Source organism: Saimiri boliviensis, chromosome 5, assembly GCF_048565385.1.
Source record: "Saimiri boliviensis isolate mSaiBol1 chromosome 5, mSaiBol1.pri, whole genome shotgun sequence".
NCBI lineage: Eukaryota > Metazoa > Chordata > Mammalia > Primates > Cebidae > Saimiri > Saimiri boliviensis.
Window position 1 is genome coordinate 125,863,141 of NC_133453.1, and position 19,086 is coordinate 125,882,226.

The window sequence follows — 19,086 nt, forward strand, 5'->3', positions numbered from 1 at the left end:
TGTATTGTCACAAGGGTGTCTTGGAACACATGATTCGTTGGCTGATTCATTTAATGAACATTGATTGCCCACACTGGCGCAAGCACATATCTGCCTGGTACCCAGGCCACAGTGCGTTTGCAAAAGGCTGAGCTTTGGACTGAGAAGCTTTTGTGGGGGAGGGAGCTGTTACTAAAACCTGAAAAGAGGGACTGGGTGGAAAAGGCCACTGACGGGAGATGTGGCTTTGGAAGAAGAGTGTCACCAATCTTCTCTGACCAGCAGAATAAATACCTAGAACAAATCAATAATAAAAATAAATAAAACCAAGAATAAATACCCTATCCTGACACTCCTCCCTCCCTCCCATCTGCTGCCAGTGCTTCCCATGGACCAGGTACAACCGGAGGCCGAAGGACAAGGACACTCACTGAGGAAGTCCATGTGGGTCAGCCTCTCAAGGTACAGAGTTGGGAAGGGCATGAAAAAGTCTATCTAGCCTGTTCGTGGTGGTTCGCGCCTGTGGTCCCAGCACTCTGGGAGGCCGAGGTGGACGGATCACTTGAGGTCCGGAGTTTGAGACCAGTCAGGACAATGTAATGAAAACCTATCTCCACTAAAAATACAAAAATTAGCCAGGCGTGGCGGCAGGCACCTGTACTTCCAGCTACTCAGGAGGCTGAGGCACGAGAATTGCTTGAACCCAGGTGGCAGAGGTCGCAGTGAGCTGAGATTGTGCCACTGCACTCCAGCCTGGGAGACAGTGAGAATGTATGAAAAAAAGAAAGAAAAGAAAAGTGAGAGAGGGAGGGAGGGAAAGGAAGGAAGGGAGGGAGGGAGGGAGGGAAAGGAAGGGAGGGAGGGAGGGAGGGAGGGAAAGGAAGGAAGGGAGGGAGGGAGGGAAAGGAAGGGAGGGAGGGAGGGAGGGAGGGAAAGGAAGGGAGGGAGGGAGGGAGGGAAAGGAAGGAAGGAAGGGAGGGAGGGAGGGAAAGGAAGGGATGGAGAGAGGGAGGGAGGGAAAGGAAGGGATGGAGAGAGGGAGGGAGGGAAAGGAAGGGAGGGAGGGAGGGAGGGAAAGGAAGGAAGGGAGGGAGGGAAAGGAAGGGAGGGAGGGAGGGAGGTAAAGAAAGGGAGGGAGGGGGGAGGGAAAGAAAGGAAGGGAGGGAGGGAGGGAGGGAAAGGAAGGGAGGGAGGGAGGGAAAGGAAAGGAGGGAGGGAGGGAGGGAAAGGAAAGGAGGGAGGGAGGGAAAGGGAGGGAGGGAGGGAAAGGAAGGGAGGGAGGGAGGGAGAGAAAGAAAGAGTGTATCTAGAGGGACAAACAGAAGACATCCATCACCCCGTCTTCTGCCCATCAGTGGTGGATTCCCAGCAGCAGTTCGGGGTCCATACATTTTGCTCACCGAACCAGGTATACCTTAACAGTGGCCACTTGTGAGGTCTGTTGGCCCAAGGTCCAAACAAGGCGAGTCACTGACACAAGGTCACTGAAGAGAAAATGGGCTTGCAGGGGTGATTATGCGGTTCCTGAGAATTATACTTTTATTTTTATTTATTTAACTTTTAGGTTCAACAGTACATATGCAGGATTGTTATATAGGTAAACTCATGTCACGGGGGTCTGTCGCACGTATTATTTCATCATCCAGGTACTAAACCTAGTACCCAATCATTGCATTTATTTATTTTTGAGATAGGGTCTTCCTATGTTGCCCAGGCTGGAGTGCAGTGGCATGAACATGGCTCACTGCAGCCTCAACCTCCCGGGCTTACGTGACCTTTCTGCCTCCGCTCCTGAGTAGCTGGGATCACAGGTGTGTGCCACCATACTTGGCTAATTTTTAAATTGTTTAATTTAGCAATATGCATTAAAAATTCACCTATCTCTTCACGCTTTGATAGCTCATTTCTTTTTGTTGTTGAATACTATTGTATAGACCAGGCGTCCCCAGACTTTTTACACAGGGGGCCAGTTCACTGTCCCTCAGACCGTTGGGAGGCCACCACATACTGTGCCACCAATGAAAGAGGTGCCCCTTCCCAAAGTGCGGTGGGGGGCCGGATAAATGGCCTCAGGGGGCCCGCATGCAGCCCGCAGGCCGTAGTTTGTTGACGCCTGGTATAGACATATCACACAGGATGTGTCGATTCACCTATTGAAGGACATCTTAGTTGCTTCCAGTTTTTGGTAATTATGATTAAAGCTGCCACAAACATTTGTGTGCAATTTTGGCATGGATATACATTTTCAAATCAATTGGGTAAATACAAACAAGCATGACTGTTGGATCATACGGTAACTCTATGTTGATCTTTGCAAAAAAAAATGCCAAACTCTCTTCCAAGTGGCTGTATAATTTTGCATTTCCCCGCAGCCATGAATGAGAATTCCTGTTGCTCCATGTTTTTGCCAGAAACTTCTGTTTTAGGTTTTTGGATTTCAGCCATTTGAATAGGTGCATATTGCTATCTCCTGTTTTAATTTTCATTCCCCTAATGACAAATGCATGTTGGAGATTTTTTTTTTCATATGCTTATTTGCCATGTGTATATATTGTTTGGTAAAGTATCTATTCAGATATTTTGCTCATTTTTTAATTCAGCTGTTTGTTTTGTTTTATTTTTTTTATGTTGAAATGGAGTGTTGCTCTGTCGCCCAGGCTGGAACGCAGTGGCGCGATTTTGGCTCACTGCGACCTCCGCCTCTCGGGTTCAAGCAATTCTCCTGCCTCAGCCTCCTGCATGGTTGGGATTACAGGCATGTGCTACCACCCCCCACTATTTTTTTGTATTTTTAGTAGAGACAGGGTTTCACCATGTTGGCCAGGCTGGTCTTGAACTCCTGACCTCAGGCGATCTGCCCGCCTCGGTCTCCCAAAATGCTGGGATCACAGACATGAGCCACCGTGCCCCGCCCAGTTGTTTGTTTTCTTATTGTTGAGTTTTTGAGTTCTCTGCATTTCTCAGATCTGGGTTTTGCCAATATTTTCTCCCAGTCTGTGGCTTGGCTCCTCATTCTGCTAACAATGTCTTTCACAGAGTGAAAGTTAATTTTAATCAAGTCCAATTACATAGATAATAAAGTCCACACATAGCTTGTGCTTTTGTTATGTCCCAAGGGATTTTCTCTTATGTTTTCTTCTAGAAGTTTATTAGTTTCGTTTTACACTTAGATTTACAATCCATTTGGGGAAATTTTTGCAAAAGATTTAAAGTCTGTTTAGGTTAATTTTTTTCCACATCGATGCCCAATTATTCCAGCACCATTTGTTTTAAAACTATCCTTTCTACATTGAAATTGCCTTTGCATCTTTGTGATAAACCAGCTGACTGTATTTGCATGGGTACTGAGACAGTTTCATCAAATAATACAACTAAAATGCTTAGCATAGAACCTGTTGTAGAATAACCAATTAGTGTTAGCTTTTAGTAGTCAATGAACCTATTTCTCTGGTAGTGTGTTCAAATTAAAATAAGAAAATTAGCCAGGCATGGTGGCTCATACCTGTAATCCCAGCACTTTGGGAGGCCAAGGTGGGTGGATCATCTGAGGTCAGGAGTTCGAGACCAGCCTGACCAACATGGAGAAACCCTGTCTCAGCAAAAATACAAAATTAGCAGGCATGGTAGTGCATGCCTGTAATCCCAGATACTAGGGAGGCTGAGGCAGGAGAATCACTTGAACCCAGGAGGTGGAGGTTGCGGTGAATCGAGATCCTGCCATTGCACTCCGGCCTGGGCAGCGAGAGTGAAACTCTGTCTCAAAAAAAAAAAAAGAAAGAAAGAAAATTGAAGTATATCATGGAATGATATATGTGGATGTCATTGGGCTAAGTCCCATTTTGAACTACTTTTTTTTTTTTTTTCTGAGACAGAGTCTTGCTCTATCACACAGGCTGGAGTACAGTGGCGAGATATGGGTTCACTGCAACCTCTGCCTCCTGGGTTCAAGCGATCCTTGTGCCTCATCCTTCCAAGTAGCTGAGATTACAGGCACGCACCACTGCACCCAGCTAATTCTGTATTGTAAAAATACAAAAATAAAAATTTTGTATTTTTAGTAGAGACATGGGTTTCACCACGTTGGCCAGGGTGGTCTTGATCTCCTGACCTCGTTCATGATCAACCCGTCTCAGCCTCCCAAAGGGCTGGGATTACAGGCGTGAGCCACTGCGTCCAGCCTTGGACAAGGTTTTTTTTTTTTTTTTTTTTTTTTTTTTTTTTTTTTTTTTTTTGAGACGGAGTTTCGCTCTTGTTACCCAGGCTGGAGTACAATGGCGGGATCTCGGCTCACCGCAACCTCCGCCTCCTGGGTTCAGGCAATTCTCCTGCCTCAGCCTCCTAAGGAGCTGGGATTACAGGCATGCACCACCACGCCCAGCTAGTTTTTTGTATTTTTAGTAGAGATGGGGTTTCACCATGTTGACCAGGATGGTCTCGATCTCTCGACCTCGTGATCCACCCACCTCGGCCTCCCAAAGTGCTGGGATTACAGGCTTGAGCCACCGCGCCCGGCCTGGATATGGTTTTTAAAGGACACATTTAAAAAAAAAATTAATTGAGAGGAGGGTTTTGCCTTATGCATAGTCCTCTTTGATGGACACTGTGTGTTGTGATCATAAAAATAATGAGATTGTTACACCCTAGACCATGTTTCAATTTGGTAACAATGAACACTTATTCAGGAAAATGGTTCACACAACAAAATGATGATGATTTGCAGGATTCTTCACCAAGTTCCTTTCACATGTCACTCAAGAGGGCTGATTCGCTGTTTGAATTTGGTAACATGTTTCCATTTGGTAACAATGGATACCTTTATTCAGGGAAAAGGTTTCCACAGCAAAACGACAATTATTTGCAGTATTTTTACCAAGTTCCTTTCACATGTCACTTAATATCATAGATGTTCTTGCTGTTGGAATTTCTTTACAACTTTGGAAAAACTTTTTTATATTTTAAGCCAGTCAAATTTAGCAGTGGCAGGGCGGGCAGGGGGCGGCAGTGGGGGGGCTTGGAAAAACTTAAAGACCAACATATGGGCGTACAAAAATACCGTTAGATAAAGGAATAAGTTCCTGTATTTGAGAGCAGGGAAATCATAATTAACAATAATTTATTACATATTTCAAAATAATTAGAAGAGAAGATTTGGAATGTTCCCGACACAAAGATAAATGTTTGAGACAATGGTTATCACACAATTGTGATATCTATTACCCTGATTTGATCATTACACATCATATACAGGTATCAAAGTATCACATATATTCCCAAAATAGGTACATTATCTACTAATGAAAAAATAAAAATAGCACCCATGTTACAAGGTTACTGTGATGGTTAACTTATTTATTACACATAAGATGCTTAAAATGGTGCCTGACACATTCAATAAATTTATTTATTTATTTATTTTTATTTTATTTTATTTTATTTTATTTTTTGAGATGGAGTTTCACTCTTGTTACCCAGGCTGGAGTACAATGGCACGATCTCGGCTCACCGCAACCTCCGCCTCCTGGGTTCAGGCAATTCTCCTGCCTCAGCCTCCCGAGTAGCTGGGGTTACAGGCACGTGCCACCATGCCCAGCTGATTTTTTGTATTTTTTAGTAGAGACGGGGTTTCACCATGTTGACCAGGATGGTCTCGATCTCTTGACCTCATGATCCTCCCACCTCGGCCTCCCAAAGTGCTGGGATTACAGGCTTGAGCCACCGCGCTCAGCACTAAATTTATTTCTATTATTTTCTTAAATGATCAACATACAGAGATGTTAGGAAATGATTAACCCTTTCATTATTAGCAAAAGGTAAACAGACCCTGACAGCTGCAACCAGCAAAAAGATTCAGTTTGTGCAACAGAAACAGGAAGCTTGGAGGGGCATGTCCTCTCGTCTTGGAAAGCCAAGAGGACTTGACTCTGACCTACACTCTAGAAATACAGATTTCTACTGTGAGACTCTGGGAACAAGAATTTAAGAAGACAAAAAGCCTGAGTGGGTTCTGTTGTGACTTTGAGAGTGATTTTGCTGTTCGTAGGTACACGTTCTGGTTTTGTGACAGGTCAGCTGGCTTCTTTGTGTTTTAAATTGTCAAGTTGCAAGGGATAATAATTCCTATTGGGTCAACTTCAGAAGGCTGTGAGGAAAATCACCTAGTGTATGTGAATATATTCATAAGGTGTAAAATGCTATTCAAGTGTTAGATACTTGAGAATCTAGCTCTAGAAAAAGCCAGGCTAAAATTCTGACAACACAAGAAGAGGAACCTAGCGTAGAAGAAACAAAATCAATATGAAAATCAAATAGGGAGGTACCTTCACACAGAAGAAGCATAGCTCAGAGGTAAATTCTTTATTATAAAAGCTTCTGTATGGCCGGGCGCGGTGGCTCAAGCCTGTAATCCCAGCACTTTGGGAGGCCGAGGCGGGTGGATCACAAGGTCAAGAGATCGAGACCATCCTGGTCAACGTGGTGAAACCCCGTCTCTACTAAAAATACAAAAAATTAGCTGGGCATGGTGGCGCGTGCCTGTAATCTCAGCTACTCAGGAGGCCGAGGCAGGAGAATTGCCTGAACCCAAGAGGCGGAGGTTGCGGTGAGCCGAGATCGCGCCATTGCACTCCAGCCTGGGTAACAAAAGCAAAAACTCCATATCAAAAACAAAAAAACAAAACAAAACAAAAAAAAAAAGCTTCTGTATAAGACAGCTATAAGCTGGGTGCGGTGGCTCACGCTCGTAATCCTATCACTTGTGGGAGGCCGAGACCGGCAGACCATGAGGTCAGGAGTTCAAGACCAGCCTGGCCAAAACATGGTGAAACCTTATTTCTACTAAAAATACAAAAATTAGCTGAGTGTAGTGGCATGTGTCTGTAATCCCAGCTGCTAGAAGGCTGAGGCAGAAGAATTGCTTGAACTGGGAGGTGGAGGTTGCAGTGAGCTAAGATCGCACCACTGCACTCCAGCTCGGCAACAGAGCAAGACTCTGGTTCATAAACAAAAACAAAATTAAAAAAAAAAAAAGAGAGAGAGAGCTATAACAAGAAACTAGATATTCACTTTATGATTTTAGGAGGAGAGGGGATGAAATTATTAGGAGGAAAGTAATGAACGTAAAGTAGTATTCACATCAATTTTGAAAAGTAAATACAGCCGGGCGCAGGAGAATTGCCTGAACCAGGAGGCAGAGGTTGCGGTGAGCCGAGATCGTGCCATTGCACTCCAGCCTGGGCAACAAGAGTAAAACTCCATCTCAAAAAAAAAAAAAAAAAAGAAAAGTAAATACAAGATGGTGGCTGGGCGCGCTGGTTCACACCTGTAATCCCAGCACTTTGCGAGGCCGAGATGGGAGGATTACTTGAGTCTAGGAGTTTAAGACCAGCCTGGGCAACAGAGGGAGACCTGGTCTCTACAAATAAAATAAAAACAGTCTGGGTGCGTTGGCTAACACCTGTAATCCTAGCACTTTGGGAGGCCGAGGTGGGCAGATCACCTCAAGTCAGGAGTTCAAGACCAGCCTGACCAACATGGAGAAACCTCATCTCTACTAAAAGTACAAAATTAGCCGGGTGTGGTGGTGCATGCCTGCAATCCTAGCTATTCAGGAGGCTGAGGGAAGAGAATTGCTTGAACCCGGCAGGCGGAGATTGCAGTGAGCTCAGATTGTGCCACTACACTCCAGCCTGGGTGAGAGAGCGAAACTCAGTCTCAAAAATAAATAAATAAAATAAAAATAACTTAGCTGTGCAAGGTAGTGTGAGCCTGTGGTCCCAGCTACTCAGGAGGCTGAGATAGGAGGATTACTTGAGCCAGGGAGGTTGAGGCTGCAATAAGTCATGATCGCACTACTGCACTCTAGTCTGGGTAGAGAGTGAGATCCTGTCTCAAAAACAAAAAAAACAGGAAGAAACGGCCGGGCACGGTGGCTCAAGCCTGTAATCCCAGCACTTTGGGAGGCAGAGCCGGGTGGATCACGAGGTCCAGAGATCGAGACCATCCTGCTCAACATGGTGAAACCCTGTCTCTACTAAAAATACAAAAAATTAGCTGGGCATGGTGGCATGTGTCTGTAATCCCAGTTACTCGGGAGGCTGAGGCAGGAGAATTGCCTGAACCCAGGAGGTGGAGGTTGCGGTGAGCCGAGATCGCGCCATTGCACTCCAGCCTGGGTAACGAGCAAAACGCCGTCTCGAAAAAAAAAAAAAAAAAAAAAAAAAAAACAGGAAGAAACATTTTTAAAAAGATAATATAGACAGATGATCCTCTGAATACTAGTCAAGGAGCAGGAATAATTACAATCAGATTGAAGAAAGGGCTATCCAATTATGTATAGGATAGTTCCACATTGAGGATAGCTAGCCTGGCCATCACGACAATGTGTTCAATGTCCTGCCTGAATGAAGCCAGTGGGACGTTCCCTGAGAGGCATTATGGGCCTGCATTCCCTATCCTCATTTAGTTACCGTATCAAGTGCTTGGTTTTGCATCTCAGAATGCTGATTTTGTCTCTCAGAGCCATTTCTCACAGAAAGACTCACATTAGCCAAGTCATAAGACTGATGTATAAATCCAAGTAGCAATTTATAAATTAAAAATGAGAAATATAACTGAGGCTGGAAAACAGCCTGATCATATGAACTCAGAACAAAGGAAGTCTGTGAGATAAACTGAGCATTTAATGACAAGCTATCCTTGTGAAGAATGTGAACTGGATAAAGACGTTCATTTTGTAATAAGCGATCACCTTGTCAGCTAAACCAGCATCTGTGAAATTCAGCCACTGAAACTACCTATCCCCTGGACCGTGCTGAGATGAGCACTGCTGGTCACTGCACCTCTGACTCCCCTTTGTCTCTGCTTCTATGAGGACAAACCTTCTCCTCTTTACGATCGACACTGGCTTGCTTCAGATATGTCAGTGCATTCAAAAGGCTATGTGAACAATGACGGTTCTGGGAGCCACTCCATCATTTTAGTCATAGAGCTCATGGACATGGAACCATAGTCTGCAGATAGGTTCTGGGAGATATGGGAACTTTCTAACCTAGATGAAAAGCTTTACATACAGTTTTTGCAATTTTTTTTTTTTTTTAATGTAGTCTCGCTCTGTTGGCCAGGCTGGAGTGCAGTGGCACGGTCTCAGCTCACTGCAACCTCTGCCTTCTGGGTTCCCGAAATTCTCCTGACTCAGCCTCCTGAGTAGCTGGGATCAGAGGCGCCTGCTACCACACCTAGCTAATTTTTTGTATTTTTAGTAGAGACAGAGTTTCACCATGTTGGCCAGGCTGGTCTCGAACTCCTGACCTCGCCCGCCTTGGCCTCCCAAAGTGCTGGGATTGCAGGCGTGAGCCACCGTGCCTGGCCAGTTTTTGCAATTTTCCAAGAAGAGAATCTACAAGCTTCATGAGACCCTCAAAGAGGCCCACAAACTAAAAACAACAATTTCCAGGCTCGTGGCTCACGCCTGTGATCCCAGCGCTTTGGGAGGCCAAGGTGGGTGGATCACCTGAGGTCAGGAGTTCGAGACCAGCCTGGCCAATATGCTGAAACCCCATCTCTACTAAAAACACAAAAATCAGCTGGGCATGGTGGTGCATGCTTGTAATCCCAGCTATTCGGGAGGCTGAGGCTGGAGAATGGCTTGAACCCGGGAGGCGGAGGTTTCGGTGAGATGAGATTGTGCCTGAATAATAGAATGAGACTCTGGCTCAAAAATAAATAAATAAAAATAAAAACAACAATTACGATCTTCAAGCATCTCTGCTATGATCCTTTTGAGCTGGGTTTGCAGTTTAATTCTCAATAGATTATTTTACCCTCATGCTCAGAAGAAATTCACATTTGCCCCAGAGTGCTAACAGCACAAGCAGGCACTAACAAATAAATTTGAAAAATCTCAACGAAATAGGCAATTTTCCATAAAAATATATATTATCAAAATTGTTAAAACATGGAATGAAAGACCTGACTAGACCAGTAAGTCAAGCAGTGACTGAGAAAGTTTTCCAGCCTAATAGTGGAAAGCAATCTCACACATGAAAATATATATTAAGGAGACCGCAAGCATCATGGGGAAGACTGGAAATCACACACACACTCCTTTCTCAAACTGTCTCTGGGCCGATGGGGGAGGGCAATGGGTTTGCCTGCATCCAGTCATCTTAAAGTGGGTGGAACTCGGGACCTGGAGAACAGGGGAAAAGGATTTAGTCCAGGTGAGCTTTTGAGTCCATCTTGCCCCACCTGCTGCTTGCTGGTGGAGGGAGAGTGTTTAAATACTAACCCTTCCAGGAGCAGATCTTCTCAGCCCCTTCCTCTCTTGCCCAGAGGAATTACTGCTAAACAAGAGAACACACGTGAGTAAGACTGCCTGGGATACCAGTGGATGGAGCAATAGAACGAACAAGCAAACAAACAGCATAGACTACGATGCGGACTTAGCTGGTATTCTGGTTTTCTCTCTCTGAGCATAAGTATCCTTTGACCTGAGTAATTCATTGGCCTGATAACTCCTTCCTAGAATTATCATAAAAGGGAGGATAAAAGAGGGCAAGGGAAGGTATAATGGGAGTTTACAGTCATTTAACATAAGCTCATTTGATACTGCTAATGAATTGGGCTATATCAGGTAGATATAGATGAAAAATCTAAAATAAAATATTAGCAGATGTAATTAACATAATGAAAGAAAAACTATAGTTGTGCTGAGCATGTCAATATAAGAAAAATTCAATAAGTAAGCCTATTAATATAGTACTTTACAACTATAGATCAACTATAAAAATGATCATCTTTATGGATGGTGAAAATCAGTCAATACAATTCGACAGTCGTTTTTTTTTTTTTTTTTTGAGATGGGGAGTTTCCCTCTTGCTGCCCCGGCTGGAGGGGCACGATCTCGGCTCACTGCAACCTCTGCCTCCGGGTTCAAGCGATTCTCCTGCCTCAGCCTCCCGAGTAGCTGGGATTACAGGCGTGTGCCACCACACCTGGCTAATTTGGTATTTGTAGTAGAGATGGGGTTTATCCATGTTGGTCAGGCTGGTCTCAAACTCTCGACCTCAGGTGATCCACCCACCTTGGCCTCCCAAAGTACTGGGATTACAAGGATGAGCCACAGCCCTGGCCTCAATAGCCATTTCTAACAAAAATTAATTATAAAAATAGACAGTATCTCTTTAGCATCACTTTTTAAAAAATTGCAATAAAATATACATAGCCTAAAATTTACCATCTTAACTTCCTTTTTTTTTTTTTTTTTTTTTTTTGAGACAGAATCTTGCTCTATAGCCAAGGCTGGAATGTAGTGGTGTGATCTCGGCTCATTGCAGCCTCCCCCTTTTGGGTCCCGGTTCAAGCAATTCTCCTGCCTCAGCCTCCTGAATAGCAATGATTGTGCCACTGCACTCCAGCCTGGTGACAGAGTGAGACTCCATCTCAAAAAAAAAAAAAAAAAAAAAAAACAGGAAAAATAAAATAAAAACAATTTTATCCACAGTATCAACAAATAATAATATAATTATTAACAAAAAATATAGGCCGGGCGCGGTGGCTCAAGCCTGTAATCCCAGCACTTTGGGAGGCCGAGGCGGGTGGATCACAAGGTTGAGAGATCGAGACCATCCTGGTCAACATGGTGAAACCCCGTCTCCACTAAAAGTGCAAAAAAATTAGCTGGGCATGGTGGCACGTGCCTGTAATCCCAGCTACTCAGGAGGCTGAGGCAGGAGAATTGCCTGACCCCAGGAGGCGGAGGTTGCGGTGAGCCGAGATCGCGCCATTGCACTCCAGCCTGGGTAACAAGGGCGAAACTCCGTCCCCAAAAAAAAAAAAAAAAAAAAAATAATAATAATAATAATAATAATGCTCATGAGAATTCCTCTTTAATATTTCACTAAGTTATATTAAGGAAGCAAAACCATGTTTGAGAAGTGTTTTTTTTTAAAGCTGAACAAATGGGGAAAAAAGGCAGCAGATGTCTTAATGGGCCATCCAGATACTGTGAAGATGAAAATATTTCTCCCTGCTCCCCCAAATTGTTTTTGGCAAATGCAATTCCAATTAAACTCTTTGCAGGACATTTCTTAAACAATTGCCAAAATTACTCTAGAGTTAAACTAAAGACGTAAACAGATCAGATTTTCAAACAAAATTCAGAAGAGCAATGGATGTAAAAAGACAAGCTCTAATAGATGCTAAAGCATATTATATCGTGGTGAGATTAAAATGTCATGGGTTTTGAATAAAAACACGTTGTTGAAGCAAAATAGCAAGAATAGTGGAAATCACAGCTCACTGCAGCCTCAACCTCCTGGGCTCAAGCAAACCTCCCACCTCAGCCTCCCAGGTAGCTGGGACTACAGGTGCACGACACCACATCCAGCTAATTTTAAAACGTTTTGTAGAGACGGGCTACCACTGTGTTGCCCAGGCTGGTCTCGAACTCCTGGGCTTAAGCAAATCCTCCTGCCTCAATCTAGAATCTATTATGTATAAAAAGTTGATACATGGTAAAGAAGGCCTCACACAAAACCATGGGGAAGAGAAGAGTTGATATATTTATTAGAACAATTGGTTAGAGACGGCCAGGCATGGTAGCTCATGCCTGTAATCCTAGTACTTTGGGAGGCCAAGGCGGATGGATCACCTGAGGTCAGGAGTTCGAGACTAGTCTGGCCAACATGGCGAAAACCATCTCTACTAAAAATATAAAAATTAGGTGGGCGTGGTGGCCTGTGCCTGAAGTCCCAGCTACTTGGGAGACTGAGGCACGAGAATTCCCTGAACCCAGGAAGCCGAGGTTGTGGTGAGCCAAAATTGCACCACTGCACTCTAGCCTGGGCAACAGAGCAAGATTGTCTAAAAACAAAACAAAACAAAAGAACAGCTGGTTGGAGACTTGGAAATGGAGCAGTTTACACACTTATCACCTATCAATTTTTTTTTTTTTTTTTTTTGAGATGGAGTTTTGCTCTTGTTACCCAGGCTGGAGTGCAATGACGCGATCTCGGCTCAGCGCAACCTCTGCCTCCTGGGTTCAGGCAATTCTCCTGCCTCAGCCTCCCGAGTAGCTGGGATTACAGGCAGGTGCCACCACGCCCAGCTAATTTTCTGTATTTTTAGTAGAGACGGGGTTTCACCATGTTGACCAGGATGGTCTCGATCTCTTGACCTCATGATCCACCCGCCTCGGCCTCCCAAAGTGCTGGGATTACAGGCTTGAGCCACCGCACATATCAATTTTTTTAAAAAAAATTGAACTTCAGAATAACAAGTTTCTGGTCTAACTAGGGAAGAGGCAAACCAATTTCCCTCACTCCCTCCCGCCTTTCATTTTTTTTTTAAATTTTTTCGGACAGGGCCTTGCTCTGTTGCCCAGGCTGGAGTATAGAGGCACAATCATAGCTCGCTGTAACCTCAAACTCTTGAGCACAAGTGATCTCCCTGCCTCAGCTTTCCAAGTAGCTGGGACTACAGGCATGTGCAGCCACGCCCAGCTAATTTTTTTTTAACTTTCAGTCCAGAGGATACCTTGCTCTATTACCCAGGCTGTACTGACAAATATCAGCGTAACAAGGGAAATACTTTCACGGAAGGAAGAATAAAGTATGTGAAACACAGAAGAGAGGTGTCCTAATTATGCCTAGGAGAATCAAGCCAGCCTTGACCAACGAGCAGGCATTTATACTGGGTTTTGAGGCATGACTGGGAGTTTGATAGGGATAAGAGAGAATATCCGTACAAGGGTGAGGTGATAAAAAGGCCCAGCATCCTGAATGTAATGAATAGAAGGAGGTCGGCAGAAGCACGTTGGGAGGCTGAGGCAGGCGGCTCTTGAGGTCAGGAGTTCGAGACCAGCCTGACCAACACGGTGAAACCCCATCTCTACTAAAAACACGAAAATTAGCTGGGTGTGGTGGCGCATGCCTATAATCCCAGCTACTCAGGTGGCTGAGGCAGGAGAATTGCTTAAACCCAGGAGGCAAAGGTTGCAGTGAGCTGAGATCATGCCACTGCACTCCAGCCTGGGCGACAGAGCAAGACTCTGTCTCAACAACACAAGTTGAGGGAGCTGCTTGCCTGACACCTTCTATAAGTGCAGTACACTTTCATCAGTTTTAAGACACTGTGTCAACATGATGGTAGTTTAGACCAGCAGTTCTCAAAGTATGATCTATGAACCCTGGAGGCCCTTGAGATCCTTTTAGAGCATCTGCAAGGTGAAAATTATTTTCGTTGTAATGTTAAGTCATTATTTCTCTTTTTTGCTGTTACTGTCACGAGTGTACAGTGGGATTTTCTAGAGGCTACATGATGTGTGATATTGTAACAGATAAAATGCAGAGGAAAATAGGAGAATCAAGCTGTCTTGTGTTGAGTCAAACATTAAGGAGCGATCCTGAAACCGAAAGTTTGAGAACTTTGATTTAGACTCTGATGAAAAGTCATTAGAGGAAACACTATTAACAGAAGTCAAATCCACGAGAAGTTTTCATAAAAGTAGCTCCTCTCCATTAACCAGAGCCTCAGATTCTGTTTCGGTCCTATCCTCCCCTGGGGCTATGTTAGAAGTGGGTGTGCCCTTGGAGATAGTTTTGAAAAGGCACATTAATAAAGTGGATTAAACGACCATCAATTCTTTGCAAGCTCCCTGTTTCAAAACATAGAGTTTATCTCCCTTCCCCATGAATCTAGGTCAGTCTTGTAACATTCTTTGATAAAATTTAGCAGAAGTGGCATCCTATGACTTCCAAGGACGACCAGGCTCCTGCTCCTGTATCCCTGAAAGTGCTGTGCTGTGAAAGACCACGGGGAAAGAGAGGCTCCCGCTAAGCAGCCGTCACAATTCATCTGTCACCTACAGCTTCTCCACGAGGGAGCCTAGGCAAGACCAGCAGCAGGATTGCCCAGTCCACCCACAGAATCCAGAGAAATAATAAATTATTGTTTTAAGCCACTAGATTTGGGGTATTTCTTACAGAGCAATAGACATTTGATAGAAATGGGGACTAACTGCCTGGCCTCAAAAGCAGAAGTTTGTATTTTATCTCCTGGACCAGGGTTTTTCAGCGTGACATGATTGAAATTTGAGGCTGATGATTTTGTTGAGGGGGCTGCCCTGTGCATTACAGGGTGCTTAGCGGCATGCCAGCTGCCACCAGATGACAGTGACAGCGCCATCCAGTTGTGACTACCAAAAATCTCTTCAGACGTTGCCAAATGTCCAGTGGGGGACAAAATTCCATCCCATCCTTTAGAACCACTGACCTAGGCCAAACCATTCTCAGAATAAGAATCACCCAGGGGTTATTAAAACTAGATTTCCAGGCTGGGCACAGTGACTCACGCTTGTAATCCCAGTGCTTTGGGAGGCTGAGGCGGGTGGCTCTTGAAGTCAGGAGTTCGAGACCAGCCTGACCAACACGGTGAAACCCTGTCTCTACTAAAAATACAAAAATTAGCTGGGTGTGGTGGCGCACGCCTATAATCCCAGCTACTCAGGTGGCTGAGGCAGGAGAATTGCTTGAACCCAGGCGGCAAAAGTTGCAGTGAGCTGAGATCGTGCCATTGCACTCCAGCCTGGGCGACAGAGTGAGACTCTGTCTCGAAAACAACAGCAACAACAAAAACTAGATTTCCAGACTCCTCCCCTAGAGATTCTTATTTATTGTGTCCAGATTATGAACCTGCAATGTGAATTTTTTAAATGCTCAAGGTATTCTTACTGGAGAAATGTGAGAACTGCTATAGTAGGGACGAGGAACCAAAAGAGGTCTGACCTGCTCATTTTGTGTTTCAGGAAGATCCTTCCAGAAACAGTTGGAAAATAAATTGTGTAAGATGTGTGGGATGTAGAAAAGAGAATAGAATTGGAGGTTATTACTTAAATTCAGGTGAGAAATAATAATGGGTTGTATAGGGCAGTGGTGGTGGGTGCATTCCAAAGGTATTTCTTTTTTTTTTTTTTTTTTTGAGACGGAGTTTCGCTCTTGTTACCCAGGCTGGAGTGCAATGGCACGATCTTGGCTCACCGCAACCTCCGCCTCCTGGGTTCAGGCAATTCTCCTGTCTCAGCCTCCTGAGTAGCTGGCATTACAGGCATGCATCACCATGCCCAGCTAACTTTTTGTGTTTTTAGTAGAGACGGGGTTTCACCTTGTTGACCAGGATGGTCTCGATCTCTTGACCTCGTGATCCACCCGCCTCAGCCTCCCAAAGTGCTGGGATTACAGGCTTGAGGCACCGCGCCCGGCCTCCAAAGGTATTTCTAAGGCAGAATCAGTGAAATTCGTGATGAACTGGATATTGGGAAGAGGAGGACTTAAGAAAAAAATGAGTAAAAATTAAAGAACTTTTATAGTTCAAATGATATTGCATGAAAAGACAATATGCAAAATGGGAGAAAATATTTGCAAATTACATATCTGAAAAGGGACTTGTATCAGAATATATAAGAACTCTTACCACCAACAATAAGAAGACAAACAACCCAATTAAAAAATGGGCAAAGATCTGAATAGACATTTCTTCAAAGAAGATACTCAAATGGCCAATAAACACATGAAAAGATGCTCAACATCGTTAGGCTTCAGGGAAATGCAAAGGAAAACCACAGTGATATACCACTTCATACCCACTAGGGTGGTTAAAATCCAGAAGATTGATTATGGCAAGTGTTGGCAAAGATGTGGAGAAACTGAATCTCTCACTCATTGCTGGTGGGAATGTAAAACGGTGTAGTCCTTATGGAAAACAGTCTGACAGTTATTCAGATGGTTAAACAGAGTGACCATATGACCCAGTGTCTACCTACTCCTAGGTACATACCCAAGACAAATACAAACAGACTGGGGGTGGTACACCTGTAATCTCAGCACACTGAGAGGCTGAGCTGGCAGGACTGCTTAAACCCAGGAGTTCGAGACCAGCCTGGGCAACATAGTGAAACCTCATCTTTACAAAAAATTAAAAAATTAGCTTGGCATGGTGGTGCATACCTGGAGTCCCAGCCACTTGGGAGGCTGAGGTGGGAGGACTGTTTAAATCTAGTAGTCGAGGTGTCAGTGAGCTATGTTCATGCTACCACACCCTCATCAGGGTGACAGAGACCTCAGTGTTTAAATTTAAAAAGTCCCTATGAAAACTTGGATAAAAATATTAACGGGATAGGCCGGGCGTGGTGGCTCAAGCCTGTAATCCCAGCACTTTGGGAGGCCGAGGCGGGTAGATCACGAGGTCAAGAGATCGAGACCATCCTGGTCAACATGGTGAAACCCCATCTCTACTAAAAATACAAAAAAAAAGTAGCTGGGCATGGTGGTGCGTGCCTGTAATCCCAGCTACTCAGGAGGCTGAGGCAGGAGAATTGCCTGAACCCAGGAGGCGGAGGTTGCGGTGAGCCGAGATCGCGCCATTGCACTCCAGCCTGGGCAACAAGAGCGAAACTCCGTCTCGGAAAAAAAAAAAAAAAAAAAAAAAAAAAAATATATATATATATATATATATATATATATATATATATATATATGGGAGCCCTATTCGTATAATGGGCAAAACGTGGACAACAACCCAAATGTCTATACGTTAATGAATACATGTGTTATATTAAATATCAATACAGCGAAATGTCATTCAGCAATGAAGGGAAATACAGTGCTGATACATACTGCAGCACGATGAACTTTGAAAACGTTATGCTAAGTGAAAGCAGCCAGTCTCAAAAGACCACATATTATATGACTACATATTTATAAAATGTCCAAAATAGGCAAAACTAGCCAGGCATAGTAGTTTGCGCCTGTAGACCCAGCTACTCCAGGCTGAGGCCAAAGGATCATTTGCAAAACTAAAGGGACACATGGTAGCTTAATGGTTGCCTAGGAGTGGAATGGGGCATAGATTGGGGAAAAGGGCTGTGATTACTAACACGTATTTTTTTTTTTTGAGATAGAGTCTTGGCCTGTCACCCAGGCTGGAGTGCAGTGGTATGATCTCTCCGGGGTTCAAGCAATTCTCCAAGCAGCTGGGACTACAGGTGCGCACCACCACGGCTGGCTAACTTTTGTATTTTTAGTAGAGACAGGGTTTCGCTGTGTTGACTAGTCTGGTCTCCAACACCTGACCTCAAGTGATCCACCCGCCTTGGCCTCTCAGTGTTGGCATTATAGACAGGAGCCATTGGGCTCGGCCAAGGTTTCTTTTTAGGAGGACAAAATGTTCTGACACTGATTTGTGGTAATAATCGCACCACTGTGAATATACTAAAGACCACTGAATTGTATCATTTCTTTCATTTTTCTTTAATAGGAGACAGTCTTGCCATGTTGCCCAGGCTGGAGTGCAACGGCCATGATCCCATTACTGATCAGCACAGGAGTCTTTTGGACTTGGGCAGAGTCCTCTCTCTTAGGCAACTTGATGGTCCCCTCCATCCTCTGTAGACATCCGTGGGTACAGTGCACTATTGCCCAGAACTGGACTTGAGCAAGTCTCTGACCTCAGCTTCCTGAGTAGCTGCGACCACTGGCATGTGTCACCGCACCCAGCAAATTGTATTCTTTAAAAATGGGTGAATTGTAATGGTATATGTGTTAAATCTCAATAAAGCTGTTAATTGTTTTTTTAAAGGTTGAGTTTCTAGCTTTGATAACTGGAAACATGGTGTCACCATTAGCCAAAACTGGGAATACAGAAGGGAGAATGTGTTTAGGGGAAAAATGAGCCTTGGACACATGGCGTGGCTGTGATAAGCACACAGTGAATGTCCTGCTCTGGAACACAGAAAAGATGGGCTGGAGATAATAATGCAAACAACCATTTATTGAGCATCTGCCACATACCAGGTGCTGTGAATATGTGGTTTACCTACACTGCCTGGTAGGCTGCATATGTATACTGTTTATTGTTTCTGCTCCCTCTCTTTCCCTGTGTGAGTCAATGAGAGAAGGGCCTTCATCTCTCTTGATGCTGTTTCCCAGTACCTACAGCACAGGCTGGCAGAGAGTTGGCATACGGCATTTACTGGGTGAACAGATATGCAGTATCTTTTAACCCTGATAACAATCCTTTGCGGTAGGTTTTTGTTCCAATTTCACCGGTTTTCTT

General features: G+C 44.3%; 1 long non-coding RNA gene across 1 annotated transcript; it reads left to right on the plus strand.

The window, feature by feature from the left end:
• The first annotated feature begins 355 nt into the window (after positions 1-355).
• On the plus strand, positions 356-18,585 carry LOC141584479 (uncharacterized). The gene is made up of 3 exons (XR_012517549.1): positions 356-441; positions 17,933-18,016; positions 18,289-18,585. It is a non-coding gene; the product is annotated as an uncharacterized LOC141584479 (long non-coding RNA).
• The last annotated feature ends 501 nt before the right edge of the window (positions 18,586-19,086 follow it).